Here is a 14,571-nt window from a genome sequence, read left to right as displayed (position 1 = left end):
CACAACCCACCACCTGACTCCAACACTCCCCAGCCTGGAGCCCCCTCCCTGAACCAAAATCCCTTTTTCTACCTCTTCATGCATCCAAATTCCCTCCCAGAGTTTTCAACTATTACCCCTTCCCACACCCAAATCCCTCGTTCCCACCCCAGAACCCACACCTTCTGTCTCAACCCAGTGAGAGTGTATAAGAGCTGGGGACAGCTGGGGTCTTGGGGAAGAAATGGGGTAGATCTTGGCTTGTCCTGACATTTAAAAAATGACCCTGGGTATAAAAGTTTGGATACCACTGAGCTACATAAATAGGCTACGTCTACACTACACATTGTTGTGCAAGAAGATATGCTAATGAGATGTGGCGATGAATATCGCCACACCTCATTTGCATACTTAATGAACCTTCATTTTGTGGAAGGGAGTTTTGCACAAGAAGGAGCTGTCTACACTGCCCCTTTTTGCACAAAAAACCCCTCTTGCGCAGGAGCCGTTCTGCCTCTTATTTTCAGGAAGAATAGCTCCTGCACAAGAGGGGGTTTTTGCACAAGAAGGAACAGCAAAAACCCTTTCCACAAAATGGTGGCTCATTAGGTATGCAAATGAGGCACTGCAATATTCATCTCCACACCTCATTTGCATATCTTCTTGAGCAACAATGCTCAGTGTAGACATAGCCATCGTGTAGGTGAAGTCAGCCTACTTACAATGGTGTCTTGTGTGCAGTAAGGTAAGTGGAGGCTGATTTCCCATCGATGCCAGTTACTCTTCTCGTCCTGATGGAGTATTGGGATTGATGGGAGAGCACATGGAGGTCAATTTATCATGTGCAAACAGATGCGATAAATCAATGGCTGGTGGATCAATCACTGCACCACACAGTGGAGACAAGCCCTCAGATCCACAAAAAGGATTTAGAAAGTTGATGAACTGAAGTCTTGTCTCCACTCTTCCGGGGATTGATGCAACAGCAACCAATCCACCAGCCATTGATTTATCTTGTCTGCTTAAATGGGAGAGAAGCCCCCACCAACCTAACCACACACAAGACACTGAAGTCTTGTAGATTAGATCAACATCTGGGATAATATAGACAAGGCCTTACTGATCTGACGGGATCGACCAGTTCAGGACCTGCTTTAAGGACATCTGGGGACAAGAGTTAGAGATAGAGAGTGTGGACTTGTAGCCAGAATATCTAAGAATCTTTGGCTGGAGCTCCCAATTGAGGTGTTGGAGAACCAGGTTTGATTTCCTCCCAATGTCCTGGTTTTGGGCAGGTATTTAATGTCTTTTCCCATCCCAGGTGAATCTCTTAGTAACAAGGTGGGGTGAATTTATCCTATTTGAGTTGTCCCACTTTGGATAAGTAATTAAACAGTTAATGGAGGAAGTCTTTTATGGTTTGAATCCCAGTGTTCTCACTTTTTACGAAACTGTAATGGATTTTGTGGCAAGTATGCCTTTACTGGCCATTATTGTCCTGTTAAAATACATGCAGTGATTGTATGTAAAATTAAAGGATTCTAGTGTTTGACATTACTGAGACATGTTCTAGGTTTAGACAAGTAGGCAAAACCAGTTCCTCAAGGATGAAAGGCAAACTGATGCTTCAACTAGGGGGCTAGCAAAATTAAAGGGACTATCACCTGGTATAGTGGCCAGGGAAAAAGAAAGATTGGGAGTGATAAATTTGTATTTTGGTAAAAAACAACAACTGGAGGTTCATGTTTCTCCCTTCCTGCCCCAGAGCTTCTGTCTCCTGATGCAGATGATTTTCAGATAAAAAGAAAGGCTGTGAGAAAGAACAGATGACTCTAAAATACTCCTTCCTTTCTCTCTCCCCATGGCATGAACCTGAAGGGCAAAGACATTAACACTGAATTGGGAGAGAGGTCCTGGCTGAAAGGATGCCAGCCATTAAAATGCTGAAAAATATGAGAGAAACCTTTGCTTTGAAATTATTTAGGTTGTTAAGTTAGCTATTATTGTGTGTTATCCTTCATTTTCTTGCAGCGAGTTATGATTAGGAATCAGTTAAAATCTATCTTTCTGTAGTTAATAAACTTGTTTTAGTGGTTTATCTAGAGCAGTGTGTGTTGTCTTGGAAGTGTTTGGGAAACACCAGCGGAGATAACAGGATTTGTGCATAATAAACTCATGGACTTTATATGAACTGGTATTGTACAGGGGAGTGTTGGGTAGTAGAAGAAACACATTTCTGGGGGAAAGTCTGGGACATGGAGAAGTTAGTGTTACCCTGCAGTGTAATTCATTCCAGGGTGGGTAGAGCATTTGTACACGATGGGTACATCTATACAGCAACATTATTTCCAAATAACTTAGTCCGCGTCTACACAGCAGGTGGTAATTTCAAAATAATGTCAAAATAGTGTCAAGATGGAGGACTTCTTACTCCTACTCCAGTAATCCTCATTGTACGAGGTGTGAGGGAAGTCAGAGGTAGAGTGCTGTGTTTCAAAATAAGTGCTCTTTAGATACTTCCAATTTCAAAACAAGCAATGCAAAATAAGCTATGCCAGCGGTCTCCAAACTTTTTTGATCACTCACCCCTATCAGTGAAACATTTTTGATCACGAACCCCCAATATATGTATATTTATTTATTATAAATTATATACATGCACTACTGTACTAATATATTATGTACATTATAAAACACACACACACACAAATTAAAAAGGGATGAGATAAAGATGAAATAAACAACCCCTTTTTTAAAATTTATTTTATTTTATTTATTAACAGTACAGAAAATCTTTTTGCTTTCACTCTATACACCTGCCCTGCTTCTCTCCTCTGTTGCTGGACCCTCCGCTGCAGGTGTCTGCCCTTCTGCTTCACCCCAGAATCCCCTGGCACCTGCACCTTCCCTTACCCCTGCACCTGCCTGGTGCCTCTCCCTTCCCTCACTGCCCCTACTCCCTTTGTCCTATTTTTCTCTGATGCCCAACACCTCACCACCCCCTGCCCCTATGCCCTCACACAAGCCTTGCTCCATCCCCAACTCCCTCATGCCCACCCCTTCTTTCAAACTTTCTCCCAGCACCTCCTCCTCTAGCCCCCACTGCCCTTCCCCCTCCTCTCCTCTCCCACCATCACCCTGTCCCCGCTCCCCTCAGCATGAGACCCTTCCTCTCCTACCCGTTCCTCCTATTTTCCCCCCTTCCCCTTCCCTACCTTCTGCTATGTGTGGGATCCAGAAGGCAGGGCTGAGAGGAAGGTGATGTTACTGCTGAGGCTGGGTGCCCTGTATTTACACGGGACTCTCCAGAGTGGAGAGTTTGTGGAGGGCGCACCACGCATTGCAATCAGGGAACCCAGGGGGAGCAGAGGCGGCTGCCGTTGCATGGGGACCCGTTAGAAACTAGCAATTCCCCCTCCCTCCAAAATAGCACTGGCCCTCTTTTATCCCACCCCCTATTTTTCTCTGCTGCTGCTTTCCTGGCTGGAGGGAACCGTGGTGGAGGGTGGCTCGGAGGAGCGGCTGCGAGCGCAGCTCTCCCGCCGGAGCAGGCAATGGCTGTCTCCAGATGTTGATTGCTCAAGCACTTGGCAGGCAGGAGGTGGTTGTAGCAGCGGCGGCAGCAGCAATGGGAGCCAGATGCTGAGGGGCAGCTGGGGGAAGGTGCCCTCTGCCTGTCCTGGGCTACAGGTGGCCTGGACAGGTGGGTGCATTTGCAGCTGGAGGAGGGTTTCACTTGTCCCTGGTGCTCAGAGGACGGGGCCCAGCCACAATGGAGCCCCAGCACCCATCAAGTTCCTGAACTCTACTCCAGTAAGCAGGCTGCTGAGAGCAGCCACCGTGGTCACAGGCTTGCGCACCCCCTCTGATCGTCTTGCACACCCCATAGGGTATGCGCACCCCACTTTGGAGACCACTGAGCTGTGCAATTGGTGTAGATCAATTTGCATGGCTTATTTTGAGTTCAGCCCTGTTGCGTAGATGCACCCTCTAGCTGGGACTGATTGACATGCTGGGGACTGTGTGAGAGGTGAGCAGGAGTGGTAGTTTTCATCGCAAAACAGTGTAAAAAGCATCACGGGATGTAGAATTGATGGGTCATAATGGTCAGTCCAGATTCGACCCTGGGAGATGTTACAAAGACTTTAGCTCTGCGTCCCTCACATCCAAGGTGAGTGATCTCCAAGGCTATGTCTAGACTGCAGGCTTCTTTCGAAAGAGGCTCTTTCGAAAGATCGCGTCTAGACTGCAGGCGGATCTTTCGAAAGAGAAATCTGCTTTTTCGAAAGAGAGCACCCAGCGAGTCTGGATGCTCTCTTTCGAAGACGGCCTCTTTACATTGAAGAACGCCTTCTTTCGAAAGAGGAACTTTCGAAGGAAGGCGTTCTTCCTCGTGAAACGAGGTTTACCGCCATCGAAAGAAAAGCCGCGTTCTTTCGAAATAATTTTGAAAGAACGCGGCTTGAGTCTGGACGCAGGGGAAGTTTTTTCGGGAAAAGGCTACTTTTCCCGAAAAAACCCCTGAGTCTGGACACGGCCCAATAGGCCTCATGGCACAGCTGGGCTCCTAGTGGGGATTTCAAGGAGGACAAGCTGGTGGCTTTGTGATCGCTGAGGGGAAGCTGTTCCCGGGCCTGGCAGCAGCATGGCAGAAACACGGGGGCATTAGAGGACAGGCCAACATTCCAGGCTGCCATGGTTGGCAGAGCGAGAGCTGGTGGCTTGAGGCACTGCTGGGTCCAACAGGCGATACGGGATCTAACCCCACATGACCCTTATGCGCAGACCAGGCCTATGCACTCGGAGCCTTGTGCCGGGAGCACACATGTTCTACCACAGTGTCATGTCCCACCAGACATGGCTTGGAAGGTCTGAGCCCAGCTAGGCTCAGCTCCACCCAGTGCCAGTCTGAGAGCTCTGTGGGGCAGAGACGGTCTCTCACTGTCTGTATGAGCCACCACCAGCCCTGAGATCTGTCTGGGTCTGTGCAGTGCCCAGAATAGTGGCAGCTAATTGCTGCTGGAATCTCTGCAGCACTTGGCACAATGAGGACCCCTTAGCTGGGGCCTGTAGGTGCTATAAGTATATACATAACAATAGCCAGTGAAGCCCTCCCACTTCTGGCCTGGTAGCCCCTCCTCCTAGGGGCATCAGTGAAGCAGGGCAGGTCTGTGCAGCCTGTGCATCCCTTCCCACCCTCCAGCTGTGCAGTGAGGGAACAAAGGGCTGAGAAGTGGCTCACCCACCCACCATTAAGCGTTGCTCAGCAGTGAGGGAGGTGGGAATGGGCCATGCAGGTGAGCTGGGTCGTGCTTCCAGGGGGCAGGAGAGTGAGCAATCCCCGAAACCAAAAGATAAAGAGTAATATCAGAGAAGGACCTACCTTATGGACTCAGCATGTCTTAGGAGACAGTATTCAGAGTGCTAGGGGTCCCAGCCCCACACAGAGCTCCCAATGGATGTTCTGGGGCAGGTGAGGAAATGGATCCCGGAGCTGTGTGTGAACTCTGATCGGGGAAAGTGAAAGCACCAGGGTGTCTGTCACACATTAACCTGGCAGGGGTGTGATCTGGCCAGGAGCTAGGGCGGTGTTCAGTTATCTGTGGAGACTGGGGAGCAGGGAGGAGTTTTTACGATAATAGGTTCCGGTTCATCCTCCCATCCCCAAGAGGTCCACGGAAGGCCAGTTCTGAGCACTGTTACACCCTCCATTGGATCAACTCCCCACACTTGTCAAAGGGTTTTCCATAGGAAATTGAAGTAAAAAAGGGACCTAAAGGTGTGTGGTCTGATCAACTAATGAGACCCCAAAAGTCCAGTTACTGCAGGTGGGGGAGGAACCAGGACATGACCCGCGCAGCAGCACCTGCTTAGCTGGAGACACTTACATAACTGATTCCTCTCCTTGTTTTTCTCTAGATCAGTGGTTCCCAACCTTCTTGAGCATACTGACCCCTTTTCAAGCTATTACAATTTCATGGCCCACCCCCTCCCTCCAGGAGGAAAAAAAAAGAAAGAGCAAAAGAGAAAAAAAGAAAAAAGAGAGAAGAGGAAGAGAAAAAATAAAAAAGAGAGAGAAAAAGAAAGAGAAAAAAGGGAAAAAAGAGGGGGAAACAAGAAAAAAGAGAAAAAGAAAGGTTTGGGTCCCTCACAGTGGGTCTCATCCTTATTTTTAAACATTTCTTGGACCGCCTGCAATACCGTCATGGACCACCAGGGGTCGGCAGACCCCTGGTTGGGAACCACTGATCTAGTTATTTTACAATGCTAGCTCTGTGTTAGGCACATGGTGACACTCACAATCTAACATCTGAACCCTAAAGCCCCACTGGAGAAAGAGGAACATGCAGCGTGGGTATGGAATACTGAAACAGGAACAGAGACCTTGTTCCTTTGCCCCTCGTCCAGTACCAGGCCACCGAGCCCCGAGTGCATTTTGCTGTTATTAATTATATAACTGGACCCTCTAGAGATGCCAACCAAGGTCAGGACCCTTTGTGCTGGTGCAGCACAGACACTAATGGCTGGTGTGTTGGGGAAAATTGACCAGTTATAACAGGATGAGTGTTGTGGTTAATTTCACATGTGTAGTTCTCCTGGCTGATTTTCCTGTGCAGACGAACCCTTAGTGAGAGAGAGTCCTTGTCTGGAAGAGTTCCCAACCTATGGGGAAGATATCAGAAAATGCCCAAGGGATTTAGGAGCACAGGACAGTGGGCACAGAACAGAGTCTCACTTATGTTCCTAAATCTCTTAAGGGCTTTGAGAATTGCCCCTTGGACAAGGCAGAATTATTGTCCCCATTTCACAGATGGGGGTTGAGTCACAGAGAGAGGAAGGAGGAGGCCCAAGGAGGCAGAGGAATGGTCCCCCTATGCACTGCCCTAGTGGGACTGCCTAGAGAAAGGATCTGAGACCTCGCTCCCACTGCCTTTACCCAGAGGCTTGTCTGACCTGAGGACTCCCTGTCCTCTCTCCTGCGATAGGTACCAAAAGTGCAATAGGTAGCTCAAGTCTGCAATGAGGAGTAACGGTAGTTCGAATTAGGAGCCACGGGCAGGGAGTTTGAACTACGGGGCATTTAAAAATGGTGGCGCCCGGGAACATGCAAATATTTAAATCCTGGGCTTCATTTGCAAGTTCGAGCTTCATTTGCAAGTTCGAATGACTACATTAGCCACCCTAGTTTGAACCAGGGTGGCAGTGTAGACATACCCTGACAGATTTCCTCTGAGGCTTTCTGCTGCCTGGCTTCACCCAGGGGTGTTAACAGCTAATCACAAGAGTTTCCTTCTTTCCTACATTTCTTTGTCCTTTTCCCCTGGTTTCACCACTTGCTTAGCCACAGTGATTGCAGCTCCAAGCTGCTCCATGGCATGGGCATCTGGTATGCTAGGCTGGAGAAGATATTGCCTTCCCAAACCACCAGCCTATCCCTGCCCATACTCCACCCCCAGAATGCCTACTATAGGCATGCTGGGGATGCATTGTTGCTGCCTCCAGCACTCACTCTCCCTGTGCTCCTGTCTCAGGAGGCTGGAGTCACACGTCCTCCACTCTCCCTATGCTCCAGGGACAGGGAGATTGCAGACATATACCCTCCACCCTGCCTGGACTCCATCCTTTTTCCCTCCCCATGGTTGTTGGGACACACCTGTGACCCCATCATGGGAGGGAGGACTCAGCAGAAAGAGGGCTAAGGGCTTGCACCCCCCAGCTCTATCTTCTATGGATGCTTTTTTTCCCTAACTTTCTTGTCTTCTTCAGAGAAGCAGAAGAGACAGCCAGGCAGCATGGCATGCAGAGCCCTGCGCCCTTGATTGGGCAGGACTCTTTAAGCAGTTGCAGGGCCATGCTTCCATGCAGCTTAGAGGGAACCTTGGCCCAGGCCCTTTAAGTTGTTGCTAGAGCCCCTCGTGACATGCTCTGGGCAGCTCTGAGGGCTGGCTGGGGGTGGAGATCCTGCCCCTTGTGCCTGAGGTCCTGCTTCTTCCAGGAGCATAGAGCCATCCAAACCACTTTGCACAGTGGCCCTGCAAGATATCAACCTCTCCTCAGTAGATATCTCTGTAGCTATAGAGCAGGGGTGGTCAACCCATTTAACAAAGAGAGTCAAAACAGCAGCAGAAAAAATGTGAAAAGCCTCACAAGAATTGTTAAGAGGAAAGAAAAAAAGCCCCCCAGAACAGAATTGTTGAGCAAAACTAATATATATATATATATATTTTTAAAGGAGGCTGCCCCTTTAAGATGGACACCATCTTGGGTGCCATTTTTAAAACCCATAGATTTTTTGATTGTGCTTCCTTCTCTAACCCAGACAGACTGAGTGGACTGCTGAAGTGAGTCAGGGGATGGCAGAAGTGCATCCTCTCCAAGGCCAGCCATGTGGGACTGACCCGAGTGACATTCAACACACAGGACTTCATGTGTCACTTCTTACCCCATTTTTATTCGTCAACAGTTTTGAATCCAGTGTGGCTGCTCTGCTTGTCCCACCCTGCTTCTGGAACTGGTCCTAAATCTTTCTCTTATTCTTGCTCTCTCATTTTTAAATCCTTTTTGGCATGCCACATTTTTATCATCAAATTAAAATTCAGCCACTTTACATTGGCACATAAACATGTTTGTGTTGTAAAGCACTTTTTATATGGGCATTTGCGATGGATCATGTCCTTTCAGATTTCCAGGGCAAATCTGAGAGCAGATATGGAAATGACAACAAACCTGTGTCTGCACAAACCTAGGGTCTGCTCCTACAACCCAAAGCAGCATGTGCAGCCCCAGCACATTAAGAAAGCTAGTGTTTAAAAGAAGCAACATTATTGTAAATAAACAATGGAAAAATTATTTGAAAATCCAATTAGTTCACCTGGCTGCCTCTGTGCCTGCCCACTGCATCCTTGGGGTCTCTGTGCCACCACTCCCCGGCATTCCCTGACATCTCAGGAGCAAGAGCCCCTGCTCCTGCTACAACAGAGCACACACATGGATGGGGCACTGCTCCTTTCCTTCAGCAGCACTTTTGTGTCCATCCCAGGACTGCCTCCACCCCCTCACTCACATGACACAATGTGGGGAGTCTTGACCTTAGGGGCACCCAGCAAAATTGCTGCCCTCTCCCCAGCTACAGGCAGCTTCATCTGCTCACTCACACTGAGGCTCTAGCTCATTCTAGAGGTGAGCCCCGTGGGGAGGGGCAGGAGCCATTTTCCCTTCGCTCTCAGGCAGACTGGTCAGGAGAGACTGGAGCTCCATATCCCAGCCTGTGCCCCCCAGCTTCCCACCCCCCAGGCTGTCCTTGGCCAGGGCAGTCGGAGCAACACAGGGCCAGGCCCTGCCTCCTTGGGGGGCAGAGAGAGGAGCTGGGGCTTCCAGCCAGAGCCCTGCCAAGCACAAACTCTTCTGACTGGCAGGGGGGGACAGAGTTTGACTCCCCCTCCCATGAGATCCAGGAGTTGGGACTGAGAAGAGCTCCAGGCTTCTTGCTAGTGACACAGGATGGCCCCAGGGATCAGCCCTTCTGTGCCCAGAACCTGCATCTGCCCATGGATCCTGACCTGCCTCTTTCCCCCACAGCACCTCAGCACCTGGCTGGAGTCCCGGCTGCCCTGGGAGGGATCTAGGGCCCTCAGCAGCACCACAGCCCTGCTCCAAGTCACCACCACCCTCCTGGCTTTTGACGTAAGTGACCTCAGAGCTCAGCCCCCTGGGCTGTGGGGCCTGTTGGTGCAGGGCGCTGGGTTAGGAGCATTCCCCTGGGGAGGCAGAGCTGGGAATGGGCCAGGCTTGATCCACATTCTCCTTTCCTCAGGGAGGGGGAGACCCTGGGCCTTTCAAGGGATCATGCTCCAGCTCTTGTGTGACTGCACGTGGCCCTGGGGACTTGTTACTGGCCGTTAGTTTATCCACTTGTTCCAAATGCCCTGTCGTGATATGTCAGTCAGGGGCCATTCCTCAGGTTTGTCTCCTCACAATAACAGCCCTGGACTGGGAATCTCTATTCATGGCCCCGCCCCAGGGGATGTCTCTGTCCAAGCCACGTGCTGCTCTGCCTCCGTTGGCTTTCCCCAACCTTTCGCTTAAAAACCACTCAGCGGCCATTTGCATGGAATGTGCCAGCCACAGGATGCTGAGGGAGTCGGCTCTTCTCTCGCCCCTCAGACCTCTGCCCACTGGCCTAATTGGGCCTTCTTATTTTGGACCCATTCGGAGACATGAGCTGGCTGGCCCAGGAGGGGGGGCACAGCCTGTATCAGCTCCTCCTACACCACAGGAGTAAAGGACCCAGCCGGGAACTGGGCTCCAGTGACACCCTGAGGGTGCCGGCAGCGGGGGGATGGGACTTAGTCCATTTCTCCCAGACTGGCCCAAGGGGGGACACGTCCCTTGTGTTCCTGTCCTTCTTCCCCCTTTGCACTTCCACTGGGCAGCCACTCATGGGAGGGGAAGGGCTCAGACCCACCAGCAGAATGACCCAGTTTTGTCTCTCCAAGGCCTCACCATCTACCAAGCCGAGGACCTGTGGTGCCCACATTGGTATAAAGAGAGCTGGGTTCTGGCGCATAGTAACACAGTCAGGGTGAGAGAGGTAAGGACACGCTGCCAAGGCAAGACACAGCTTGGGGGTGGGATAGGGCTGACCTTGTGTGCCTAGATGTTAAGTAGCGAGTAATTCACTGATTGAATAGGCAATACATTTTTGCATCGACTATTCGATTCATCTACAGGGTGGCACTGCCACTTTGAAATGCCGTTGTGATGTTTCAAAGGAGCAGCCTTGCATGGAGCCCAGGATCTGCTGAGGACTAAAGATGTTAAAGACTAGATGACAGTCTACTAGTCCTTAACATCCCTGCTTAAAAGGGGAGCCGGGTAGTGAGGGCAACACTTTTTGATGGAAGGCGCTCCAAGATGTTGGCAAGTAGTCTAGGCCTACACTGTTTTGCAGAGGGGTTGAGGTATGGGAAGGGTGTGGGGGCAGGAGGAAGGTGTGACCCGGGGCAGGGGTTTGGGGTGCAGGGTGAGAAAAGCATCCGGGTGCAGGGTCTGGAAGGGAGTTTGGGGAAGGAGGAAGCTCTTTTAGCCCCAGGAGTTGTGGCTGGGCTCTGGGCCGTCAGCTGAAGCCTCGTGTCCTCTTGATTTCAGATCTTTGGGCAGCTCTTCACGAAAGAGCAGAAAAGCTCGTTTTTGGAGACCATGCTGCTCACTGCCCACTCCCCGCTGCCATGCCCCAGCCAAGCTGGGCTGGTCCTGACCTACACCCTGCTGGGGCAGGCCCAGCAGCTCCTGGGATACATGGTGAGCAGCCGGAGCAGATGCAGGAGAATGGGGCAGGGCCAAGGTCTCCTTCCCATCCCCTCAGGGAGTCCCCCGCCCCTTTCCTCATGCTGCCCCCACCCCACGTCCCTGCTGGCAGAATCCCTCCTGCCCCTGCGAGTGTCCCTGGGGGTGGGGGAGGCTCTGAACACAGAAACCGTGTCCTGGGAGGTGGGAGGAGCCAGATGTGTCAGGAACTCACCCTACGGTGGGGCCTGACAAAAGGGTGACCAGACAGCAGAACAAGTCTCAGCGCTGGGGGGAGGAGGGTGGAAATGCTACTGGTGCTCAGTACACCTGACTCCCTGAGGGCTGATTTGCAGATGGATTTTGTTTCCCTTGCAGCAGGACTACAGCCAGTGTTCCACCCTGCAGTACGTACGCCAGCTCGCCCAGACCATGCTTGGGCAAGGCTCCGAGGAGTCAGCAGCTGTCCCCCTCCCCTCCAACACTCCCAAATGGAGCAAAAATGACTATTAAAGATCAATTGAAACACCAATTGGAGTAGGGGTGGGCAATAATTTTTAATGGGGGGCACTTCAAGATTTTGAGGTTCTGGGACAGTGGTTGGATGTAGAAGGGAGCTTGGGATAGGAGACTGGGTGCAGGAGAGGGTGTGGAGTCTGAGAGGGAGCTTGGGTGGAGGAGGGGGTTGTGATCTGGGGTAGTGGATTGGGATACAGAGTCCAGGAAGGGGGTACGGGTGCAGGAGAGGATTCTGGCCTGAGGGAGAGGCTCTAGCAGGGGTGCAGTGCCTGGGAGGAAGCTGAAGGGGGTGCAGAGGGTTTGGGTGATGACTTGGGGTGGGCAATTGGAGGCAGGGGCAGGGAGGGGGTATAGGTGCCAGAGAGCATTCTGACCTGGGGGAGGGATGTTGGAGAGGGTGCAGGGTCTGGGAGGGAGCTGTGGCCTGGTGGAAAGGGGTACACAGGATTCTTCTTTGGTAGTGTCCCCATGAGTGCTCTACCGTGGGTGACAAGCTTGTCCCAGCGCCACAGGTTGGAAATTCTTTAGCCGTGGTTTATCGGACCGCACATGCGCGGAGGTGTCACATGCCTTTCACGCTGCTTCTGAGTGTGCATGCAGTCCAGCTCCCGCCAGTTCCTCCTTACTGTTCATAGTTGCAAGCGAAGTGAACTCCCTCTCTCTCTCAACCTGACAGGAAAATATTTCAAAAGTTTGTAAATAGTTATTTAAAATTAATCTTTAGTCATAGTTAATCGTTTTACACATATATATTGTTATAGTTTAAAAAAAAGTTTTTCTTCTCTCAGTATTAGGCTTAGTGATTAGGTTAGAGTTAACCAAAATGCCGGGGTCTCCCGGATTTAAGAAATGCTCCACATGTCGCGAGGCGATACCAGCCTCAGACGGCCATGACAGCTGTATTAGATGCTTGGGTGAGGGCCACATCCCTCAAAAGTGCCAGCGCTGCTCAAAACTTACGGCATGCGCAAGACAAGATCATGAAATGTGCCTGAATGAAAATGCTGTTATTTAACAAGGTTCTTCAGCCTCCTGAGGGCGAGCCATTGGAAGCTTCTAAGATCACGGAAAGACCAGCAATGACCCACAGAATAAGCATGGACGACAAGCCAGGTACATCTGACTCATCTTCCAGCAGCCAGGCTCGAAAACATAAGATGATCTGTACAGTCTCAGAGCCGAGTCCATCCTTATGCAGAGAAGTGGCACCAGCATCGGGGACGCCTCCAAGAGCTGACTCAGCATCTTAGCAGACTAAAGTAAAGACCTTGGCATTGAACATATCGGCACCGAAAGAGCGCTTGACCACACCGGTCTCAGCATCTTTCAGAGCAACTAACCCTGCTTGGGTTAAAACTACTTCTAATCATTGTATAGCATACTCCTCTCCCAGAGCAAGGGGTCAAACCAAGGCTATGGCTACACTGTAGCCTTCTTCCAGAAAAGCTTATGCAAATGAAGGAAGAACAGCTTTTGTGCAAGAGGTTTTTTTGCGCAAAAAGTAACTGTCTACACAGCTCCCTTTTTCCACAAAGCCTCTACTTATTAATTATGCAAATGAAGCACGGTGATATTCCACACCATGTGTCATTTGCATAAAGAAGGCTACAGTATAGCCGTAGCCCAAGCCTATGTCTACACTGTCTGGTTCTTGCACAGGAGCATCTTGCATAAGGGCTCTTGTGCAAGAACTCTTGCACAAGAACATGTCCACACAGCCGTGTGCTTTTGCGCAAGAGCATCCATGACAGTGTGGACGCTCTCTTGCACAAGAAAGCTCTGATGGCCATTTTAGACATAGGGCTTTCTTGCTCAAGAAACCCCTGCCCCATGTCCACATTAACTTCTTGCGCAAAGGCTTATTCCTCGTTGGGAGAGGAATAACTCTTGCACAAGAAGCCCTGTTTTCTGATGCTTTACTGCAAGTTTACTTGCACAAGAATGCGTGAGAAGTGTAGACGCTCTGCAAGTTTTTGTGCAAGAACAGCTGTTCTTGCCCAAAAAGCCTGCAGTGTAGACATACCCCCCTAGTCCTGATCACCAATATCCTACTGCAGACAAGTGAATACTAGTGTAACCCACTGAGAAAGTGTTTGTCATGTCCTTTTCCATTGGCTAGTCCAAAAAATGTCTGGTATTTACTCATATGATTAATCTAATAAGGACCTAAATGGTAGATCTGACACTTTCTGGTTCAAACCCTGCTGCTATCCCAGGTGACATGGGCTGTGTGTCTGTGTGATGGTCTTCAAGTATTGGGTTTGTACAGCACCTAGCAGAATGAGGTCCTGGGGTTCTATTTGCTACTACAAGGCATATGAGAGCAGTATGAAGAGCCCATTTTAAAACCGGTGTACTTTAAGGCTTCGTCTACACTGCAGGCTTTTTGCGCAAGAAGGGCTATTCTTGCCCAAAAACTTGTGGAGCATCTACACTGCACGTGTGTTCTTGTGTAAATAACCTTTTGAGGCCATCTGCTGGCTAAGTCTCTGAGACAGGCAGTTTCCTGCAGGATACTCACTGGAATCTCTCTTATCCCCTTTCCCATAATGGCAGCCCGGAGGCATGGAACAGGGTGACTGGGACAGGGCTACAGGAGGGGAGCAGGGCCAGGGTCAGAGCCTGCCTGTGCATGACCCCCTGGGTGTGAAGTATCTCATCTCTCAGGAACACTTCCCCTGCAAGTGGCCGGGTTTGGGGACACAGAACTGCTGCAGGGCTTTCCTTGTGACACCCTCCCCCCAGCAGTCTCCCTTCCCGGCAGTGAGCTGGGCACTGAGCCAACTC

General features: G+C 50.5%; 1 protein-coding gene across 1 annotated transcript in view; it reads right to left on the bottom strand.

Moving 5' to 3' along the window:
• LOC149523352 (butyrophilin subfamily 3 member A2-like) overlaps positions 1-5,518 on the bottom strand; it is a 31,075-nt gene extending 25,557 nt beyond the window's left edge. Inside the window, exon 1 of the mRNA XM_089770430.1 lies at positions 5,363-5,518. The gene's annotated coding sequence lies outside the window, so the exon portion shown is untranslated. The remainder of the gene's footprint in view (positions 1-5,362) is intronic.
• Positions 5,519-14,571: the final 9,053 nt, after the last annotated feature.

This window comes from Pelodiscus sinensis, chromosome 18 (assembly GCF_052426305.1).
Source record: "Pelodiscus sinensis isolate ZL-2025 chromosome 18, ASM5242630v1, whole genome shotgun sequence".
In the NCBI taxonomy this organism is placed as follows: domain Eukaryota; kingdom Metazoa; phylum Chordata; order Testudines; family Trionychidae; genus Pelodiscus; species Pelodiscus sinensis.
Note: the sequence above shows the minus strand (reverse complement) of the source record. Positions and strands in the feature narration are given on the sequence as shown.